This window comes from Adiantum capillus-veneris, chromosome 2 (genome assembly GCF_014529385.1).
Source record: "Adiantum capillus-veneris isolate H3 chromosome 2, ASM1452938v2, whole genome shotgun sequence".
In the NCBI taxonomy this organism is placed as follows: domain Eukaryota; kingdom Viridiplantae; phylum Streptophyta; class Polypodiopsida; order Polypodiales; family Pteridaceae; genus Adiantum; species Adiantum capillus-veneris.
The window spans coordinates 153,814,965-153,824,479 of NC_140932.1; the positions used below are offsets into that span (position 1 = coordinate 153,814,965).

At 46.7% G+C, this 9,515-nt stretch overlaps 1 pseudogene; it reads right to left on the reverse strand.

Moving 5' to 3' along the window:
- Positions 1 to 5,579: 5,579 nt before the first annotated feature.
- LOC147463882 (5S ribosomal RNA) lies at positions 5,580 to 5,698 on the reverse strand (annotated as a pseudogene).
- Between the last annotated feature and the right edge of the window lie 3,817 nt (positions 5,699 to 9,515).

The window sequence follows — 9,515 nt, forward strand, 5'->3', positions numbered from 1 at the left end:
ACAACTTTTTAGGTGTAAACTTTTTTAGGTTTACTTTGACATTCAAGCCCTGTTGCTACTCCTCTTTACCCCTTTAGAAAAAGCACTCAAGCTACTGTACCCGTGGCTCGAATACCATTAATTGCAAGGAATAGAAGAGAGGGTCTTTTGACACCAAAACAGCACCGGCTCCTGTCAAGCTTCTAATAGCTCAATAGTGGTTAAGCCGTAGGCAAGCCCCGTAGGACTCCACTATTAAGACCATAGCTCTCGACGGTGATGCCCCGTTAGCTGCACAAAGGCAGGCGCACTGTAAGGCTGAAAATTCCCTATTCTACTTACTCACAGGCAATTAATAATACCAACCATTTGTAACTAGCTTGAGGAACTCCCTTCTTGAGCAATAAAAGAGAAACCTTGAGCTCTGATACCAATGTAACATTTAATGGCCTAATAACTTGTGTGTAGCGGAAATTAGCATGAACATAGTGGGCATTTCATTAGAATGGATTCCTAATGAGAATTACAAGAGTGCTTGGGTGGAGAGAGCAACAAAAAGCATAACACCTAGTTAGATAGCATCGACAATACTTTCAAAAGAGAGAGAGATTAAGCTATTGACAATAGTTGAGGAGCGGATTTGCATGGAGCCGGTCCCCCCTCCAAAAGGCTTTGTATTATGATTTCTCCCATCAAGAGAGACATTGTACAATACAATTCTTTGTGTTCCTTCAAGACTAGCTAGTGCAATGAAGATGGAAGCTTCATGCACTAAGCAAAACACTTAATCAAACACAACTTGAATTATCCCCGTTCTCAGACCCAAGACCTCACACACCTTCGAAGATGGTGAGAGCTAGCAGGGTATGAGAGTAGATTGAGAGGAAGAAGGAGTATCTTACAAGAAAGATGTACATCTCCTCACATAATCACTCATATTAGCATAGCTTAGCTTAGTAATTAGCTTGGTAGAGAAGATGAGCATGCATTGAAGCTTGGCTCTTGGTTGGATTTGTATCCACATGCCAAGAGAGTGTTGATGTAGGCTTCTATCTCACAAGCTTGGAGTAGGTGATGAGCTCTCCATTAAAGCTTGGGAGGAGATAGAGTATTCTTTCTTCACACATGGTCAAGTGTGAGTGTGTGTGTGTCAATGCCTAGCAAAAATCAGCCCCCTCTCTCTCTCTTGGGCGAGCCCTTCCTGCTAAAATGGTATGGCTTTTGCCTCATTGGACCTCCGCAAGTCAAGCCAATGGGTGTTAAGTAGCATAAGTGATAGCCTTCTGACATGTGTCCCCCTTTCCCCTTTTGTGAGAGCTTTAGGTAATTAAATAATTAAACTAAACTCTCATTGGACCCCTTTGCCTCCTGGCCAATAGGAATCAGGCAAGCCATTGGGCTCCTGAATGCTCATTGGACCCCTTGGGAGACTGCCCAATAGTCTTCTAGGAGACTTAATTCTCATTGGTTTCTTTTATGAAATGTTTTTAAATTAATTAAACTAGATTTACTCTAGCTTAATTCTCATTGGTCCACTTCAAGGGTCTTCCAATAGGAATTGAGCACACCTTGTGGGCATCTGGCCTAGGGAGCTGACATGTGTCCCTAATTCCCTTTGTGTAAAGGGAGCCTGTGTGTGTGTGTGTGTGTGTAGCTTTCTCTCTCATCCCCTACTAAATGGGCTCGCCCCCTCCTTTGTAGGCTTTGAAGAAGACTTTTGTACACACACTAAGCATTCAATTTTCCCTAGGGTTGACCTTTGGACACAACCTTTGAATTTTGGAACCTTAGCATTTTGGAAGTCTTAATGGGCTGAACCTTAGGGTCTTTTTAGCCCATTGTTGCACATGGCTCTTTTGCAGATGGTCCCCCTCTTTTGATCCCTATTTTCCCTCCTTTGGATCCCTACTGTGGCCAGTCTGCTAGCTTAACCAATATTCTAGCTTTTTCTCCCCTGGTACCTCCCCACATTAAATGATCAGTTTAATATGAGAAAATCATTTAGGAGAATTAGATATTGATTATTCTGACAGAGAGCGTCCCAGGGTCGTGCTAGGGGTGACCCGAGACCATGTCGAGGGCGTCCCAAAGGACCTACAAGGGCGTGTCGGGGGCGTCCCGAGGTCGTGCCGGGGCTGACTCAGGGCTATCCCGAGGGGTCGACAGGGGCGTCCGGGGGCCGTGCCAGGGACAACTCGAGGGGCACACAGGGGCGTGCCGGGGGCTTCCCGGGGGCGCCCCGGAGTCGTGTGGGGGATGACCCGGGGCCGTCTGGTGGGGCCGACAGGGGCGTGCCGGGGTGCCCCAAGGACGACTCGGGGGTTGTGTCAGGGTGTCCCGGGGGGCCGACGCGGGGGTACTGAGGGTGCCTCCGGGCGACCCGCGGGGTTGCAGGGGGTGTCTCGAGGCCGCGGGGGCATCCTGGGGCTGTGTTGGGCCGTCTCGGGGGCCGACAGGGGCCTCACAGATGGCCGTCGGGATCGTGCCGGGTGTGTTCTGGAGCGACTCGAGGCGCTTCAGGGGGTCAACGGGGGTGTGACGGGGTGACCCGAGGGCGTCTCGAGGGGCCAACAGGGGTGCCTTGAGGGCATCCTGGGGGGCCGACGGGATCATGTCGTGGGTGCCTCGAAGAGACGTCCCGGGGTCGTGCCAAGGGGCCGACAAGGGTGTGTCGGGGGTGACCGGGGGGTGTCCCGGGGGGCCAACAGGGTTGTGCTGGGTGTGTCACGTGGTCGTGTCGGGTATGTCTTCGGGGGCCGACGGGGTCGTGCCAGGTGTGTCCCAGGGCGTCTCAGGGCACTCCCGAGGAGCCGACGGGGACGTGCAAGGGGTGCCTCGGGGGCGTCCCAGGGGTGCCTTGGGGTCGTCTCGGGGGGCGGACAGGAGGGTGCCGGGGGTGACCCAGGGGGGTTTTGGGGCCCAACGGGGGCGTTCCGGGGGGCGACGGAGTCAGGGGACCTATAGGGCCGTGTCGGGGGCATCGGGGCACCCCCGAGGGGCTGACGTGGGTATGCAAGGGCGCTTCTAGGGGACCGATGGGGGCATGTCAGATGGATTTCAGCAAAAAATAATAAATGGTGCAACAAGAGGTCACATTACATCTGAGATCTTTTTTTTTTTGCAAAATTCACAATTGTGAGTGGATAGTATTAAGAACATCAGAAATATACACCAAACTCGAGCTCAGACTGAGCCTTAAGGGTCACAAGATTATAGTTTTCTGCTTGACAGAGAAACCACAACTACTCCTAGGCTTTACTTATTACAAGATGTCATCATGACATGTATTGTTCTAGACCAGTCCTCTGAGGCTTGTTTTACTCTGATCATGTGGATCGTCACTCTGCTCTCTTGTATGATTTCACAAAAGCTTGCCACAGCCAGATCCCCCTCAAACACGTGGCGGTTCCTTTCTTTTCAATATGGTGAAAGAAGTAGTACCTGATTATTTGAGTGTAGAAAAGAAGAGCAGGACTTCCCAATCTGTTACTACCAAAGAACAGATCAGTCTTGAAAAACCTAATTTGCCTTTGCCATGTCCTTTGAATCCACTTGCATATTTTCCCAGCCATGTCACTGATTGCCTAGCATCCCATGAAAAGGTGGGCTAGGTCTTCACTAGCTATTCTGCACCCCGAGCAACGATCGGACTCGATTCCTCTTTCTTGTATCTTTACAGCCGTCAGTAGAGCACCCCACATCACTTTCCACAGAAATATCTTCATATACTGAGGCCACCTTGGCTTCCATATGTTCTCCATGACTCCCTCCCACCATTTTTCCGTCCAATGCCTCTTCCATAATTTGTTGAGGAGGATACATCAATTAGCCTCGTGCATTAATGCTTGGTAAATGCCTTTAGAATGTGGTTTCCAAAAGAGGCTACTCCCGGGCCCTCTCCAAGCGTCCTATTCAAAGTTGGATTCACAAATTGGCATCACCACCTTATCAAGCTCTTTCATCACCCTGTAGACTAGTAAGATCTCAAAGCCATTCAGTTGAAATTGGATGGGTAAAGAGTCAGTAGTTTTCTAGCACTTACTGTTGCCATCCCAGAATTGCTCTAGTCAGACGAGCCGCTTATTATTCACATTCCTGGCCATTTCTATCCAAAAGGGGCTTTGCGGTGGCCCTAATAGAGCCAAGGGGACCAAGACAAAATGAAGTTCTTAAAGTATCTGGTTGCTTCCCCCCATTCCAAAACCTCAGCTTTTCTTTTGCACTTCCTCATAAATCTCATCGAGAGTCCACCAGATCTAAGATAAGACCACTTCGGGGTGAGAAGTTTGTCGTGCATCACAACCCCCTTCCACCTTCCCCTTTCAATCCTAGTTTTACTATATTAAGAATTTCCTTGGTCATGATAGCCCAAGCTTGGTCCTCTTTAGCCAATGAGACCATAACTTTGGCACAAAGGGCCTCAGCATGGGTCACAGGCGGTGAGGGATAGGAGAGCTTGTCTAGTCCTTCAGCTTGGCCTCGGCCTCGTTGGTTTTAGGTTCTTTTGTGGGGGTGGAGATCCCCTCACAACTGCCATGTTGTGCCCCTTGGGTCCCCGTCAGTGACCGTCCACTGGCTCGCCTGCACCTTCTTTCCCCCACGCCACTTGTGATTTTTGTGTGGCTTGCTAGTGGTGCTTCTTCTCTCCTCGCTGCGATGCCTTATATTAAGCTATTGTATTCCCGGAATCGTGATTATTATATGTTAATAATCATTTCGCTATTTAGATTTAGAGTGCATTGCTATAACAAAGATAATACTTGCTTTTAGAAAGCGATTATTCTCCACTAGGTGAATTTATCTCCTCACTTTTGGAAAGCGATTATTCTCCACTAGGTGAATGTACTTTTGTGACTTGGTGTCAGTGAGGCCTTTCACCGTGCCATGGCAAGCTCCTCTAAGTTGTCCTACACCGAAGCAGTGGCAGGCAAACAGAAGTCGGTGATCAAGCAACCCGACGCTCTAAAGGCTATCGATCCGACATGCAACTTTGCAAAACCCGGCGCCGATGATAGCGGTCAAAGCTCCCTCACTAATTTGAGTAAGGAGGAACTGAAACAACAAAAGATGCATGTGTAAAAAGACCTAACGACAATCCCTTGTGCACTATCATTGAACAAAAGGTCGCGCAAAGATTCGGTGATGCAAGAGGAGGCTATTGAAGTGGCCAAAGGGGAGAGAGCTTTCCAAGCACTCAAGAAGGTGCTCCAACAGCGTGTCGAGGTGGAAGATGCCATTACGGTGGTTGTTCCCCCTTCCATTGTGAAAAGACAACTTGTGGAGGTTGCAAATTCCCCTCTCCTCTTCGGGTTTATGGGGAGAGTTCCCAATAGAATTGAGCTCAGTAACTGGCTCTGCAGTCCACTAGTTTTGAATCAGCATGGCTCGGTAATGTTCACCCATATGGCTTAGGAAGAACTTGAAGGACCTCACAGCTTTGCTTGTGGTGATCCAATTTTTGTTCCATCTGCCAGAGCCTCGGGTGTAGCAGCAAACAAAGAATGTATCTGGTGGGATCTGCGCATGCCACAACCAAAGAACTTGGTGGTGAATGTGTCTTTTTATCTGAGCACCATTCTAACACTTGCATTTCAAAAGGAAGGGTGCAGTACAAGGACTTCCCGGGAGGTCACCCATCCTAGTATTGTTCTGGTCCAAGCGAGCTTAACTGCGGAGTTCTAGTGGGATCCGGTGTATTAGCGCTGGTGTGACCGCACCACATTTAGGTGTCATGATCTTGCATATACAATGTGTGAGGGGGGGAGTTCCTATGATTGCGGAGTCCACCACTACTCACTCAAGGAGCATCATGAGGGAGATAGGCGGGAGTACAATTTTTCCAAACCCTACAACTAAGTGCAAGAGGGATGTGAAGGAGTACGAGCGGAAGTACGACGCGAGAGAGAGTGCGAGAAGAAGAGCACGACGATATGGTGAACTCGCTCTACTGTAATGTGTAGAGCATAGTGATTTCTTATTAGGTTTTTACAAAAGAATATGTGTACATACCTAGCGGCCCGCCCACTTACCTGGGCGACCACATTGGGCTTTATACCCAAACAACCTCCCACTTAAAGTCCAATGTGGTACTTTAAGTGTGAGAGAAGCTAATACACAAGCTACTATACAAGAGATGTAGAGAAGTGATGTACTACCCTACACCTAACTGCTTGCGAAAATGCGCAAAGCTCTCTGAGGGAAGTCCTTTTGTAAGTAGATCAGCACGATTTTCTGTGGTGTGAACTTTGACAAGCTGAAGTTGCTTATCCTCGAGCATTTCCCTGATGAAATGATACTTCACATCCACATGCTTTGTCTTTGAGTGATAAACTGGATTGCGAGCCAATTGTATAGCACTTTGACTATCACAATATAACACAGGCATCTCTTCTTTGATTCCCAAATCTGTTACTAGTCGATTAAGCCAAATTGATTCTTTGCATGCCTCTGATGCTGCAACATATTCAGCCTCTGTAGTAGACTGAGTAACACAATCTTGTAATCTAGAACGCCATGATACTGCTCCACCAGCCAATGTAAAGACATACCCTGACGTAGACCTTTGGTTGTCTAAGTCACCTGCATAATCTGAGTCTGTAAAACCCTTTACACTTAGCTCCTGACTCCCATAGCATATACGCATACTCTTTGTAGCTTTCAGGTATCTCAATATTCCTTTCATTGCCTCCCAATGTTTCTTGCCTGGGTTTGACATGTATCGACTTACTACTCCCACTGCAAATGCAATGTCTGGGCGAGTAGCAATCATTGCATACATCAAACTACCCACTGCATACGCATATGGAATCTTATCCATTTCAGCCCTGTTCTTCCCCAGACACAGGACAATCTTGTTTGCTAAGTTTCACATATGGTGGCAATGGAACACTCAGTGCCTGTTAGGAAATAAGACGTAGCTAAACTTGATTTTTGAGTAGATTACTTAATGGAGAGGGATAGATTTCACACACAAGAGATTATAGAGTAGAGAGAGAGAGAGAGAGTACACACGATATACGTGGTTCACCCAATGTGGGCTACGTCCACGGGAAAGAAGCCACTCAATGGCTTTAGTACTTCAAAACAAGAAGTAGTTTACAAAGGGATTATACCCTTAATGGAGCTCCCGCCTTGCTTCACTCTCACCACCTCACAGTCACCTTGTTGCATCAACTTCACACTCTGAAATGTGTGTAGAAATGGCCTCCTTTTATAGGCCAAAAGGGCTGCCCTCTCTTATGAGAGACAGCCATGTGTAGCCACCCTTGTGTGAATAAGTCCAAATCGGACCCTCCAATCCGCCCATGTGTGGCTGCCCTTGAGAAGACAAGTCCGCTTTTGAATTCGGCCACCGGCCATCGGCCATTGACTTCCGACCACCGGCCAACCAACCGGTTGTTTTCCGACCACTTTCCGGCCGTCGTCTGGCCGTAATATTCCGGCGAAAAAGAATATTCCGGCAAAAAAAAAGTCTCGGGGGCCTCCACCCCCGAGGCCTCTAAAGTTGCCCCTGATTCTTGTCCGTGAAAATTTTTGGTTTTCGGTGAGTGATTTTCCTTCACGCACGATGGCTTCTCCTCATACTGGGGGCCTTACAAATGTGCGCTTTTACCACAGAAAATTACAAGGGTAAATCAGGCTCCATACTTAACAATCTCCCACTTGGAGACTGATCTCCAAACCAAACCTATGACTGCTTTCCATTCTGGCTTCTTATCCTTGAATGCCGATTGAAGATGAGCAAAAGCTCAACTTCTCCTTGTTGACCACCTTTGTAAACATGTCTGCAGGATTTTCACTTGTATGCACCTTTCCTAGCTTTAGCTGTCCCTCTTCCAAAAGAGTGCGTATGAAGTAATATCTCACCTCAATGTGCTTTGTCCTTGAATGAAAGGCTGAGTTCTTTGCAAGATGGATAGCTCTTTGGCTATCACTATACAAGACACAATTGTCTTGTTTGAATCCAAGCTCTTCTAAGAATCTGTGAAGCCACAGAATTTCTTTGCTTGCCTCCGTCATTGCTACATACTCTGCTTCCGTGGTAGAAAGTGAAACCACTTTCTGTAGCTTTGAAGCCCAGCTTACTGCTGTGCCTCCAACCGTGAACACATAGCCAGTAGTGCTCCTTCGAGTATCTTTGTCACCTGCCATATCTGCATCAGTATACCCTTCTAGAAAAATATCAGTTCCTCCAAAATACAAAGCATTTGTTGTTGTCCCTTTTAGATACCTAAGTATCCACTTCACAGCTTGCCAATGCTCTTTACCTGGGTTGTCCATGAACCTACTCACAACTCCCACTGCATGTGCAATGTCTGGCCTTGTCCAGACCATAGCATACATTAGAGAACCTACCGCTGCAGCATATGGAACTTTAGACATATAGGCTATCTCCTCTTGTGTCTTTGGACACATATCCTTCGTTAGTTTAAAATGACCAGCCAAAGGTGTAGAAACTGGTTTTGCATTTTGCATTGAAAACCTTTCTAGTACCTTCTTGATGTAATCTTCTTGAGATAGCTTTATTGTCTTCTTCGTCCTGTCCCTTGATATTTTCATACCAAGTATCCTCTTTGCAGTACCTAAATCTTTCATTGAAAAAGATTTGGACAGCTCCTCTTTTAGGTCTTTGATGTCCTGCATGTTAGCACTTGCAATCAACATGTCATCAACATACAACATTAGGATGATGAATTTCCCATCTCCCAAATTCTTCGTGTAGACGCAGTGATCCGAGTTGCATCTTGTGAATCCATGATCCAACATCCATCGATCAAACTTCAAGTACCATTGTCTTGATGCTTGCTTTAAACCATACAAGCTCTTCTTTAATCTGCAAACCATTTTCTCCTTACCTTTTACTTCATACCCCTTTGGTGGAAGCATGTAGATTTCCTCCTCTAAGTCATCGTGAGGGAATGCCGTATTTACATCCATTTGCTCGAGATTTAGATCATGAGCAGCCACAAGGCTTAAGACAAGCCTAATTGAGTTCATTTTTACAACAGGAGAAAATATTTCATTGAAGTCAATACCTTTCTTTTGAGAAAAACCTTTTACCACAAGCCTAGACTTGTACCTTTTCTTCCCACCTTCTTCTTCCTTTAGCTTGTACACCCATTTGTTTTGAAGTGCCCGCTTACCTTTAGGCAACTCAACCAACTCCCATGTTTGGTTGCGATGTAGTGAGTCCATCTCCACTTGCATGCTCTTCGTCCATTGTTCTTTGGATTCATGTTGCATAGCTTCTTTGTATGATTCCGGCTCTCCAGAATCTGAGATCAAGAGATGGTTGAAGGAAGGAACAAACCTTTCTGGAGGTCTACTTGCTCTTGTAGATCTTCGGGGAATAGGTTGAGGCTCCTCATTTGGTTGACGTTGTTGCACATTGTCACCGTTTGCAGTCCTTGAGTCTTCACCGTCCTCAAGCTCCATGTACTCATCACCTGTTTTTTTTTTTTTTTTTTTCCAAGTAATCTTTGTACATATTTTGTTCGTTAAAAATTACATCCCTACTCCTTAAGATTTTACCATCT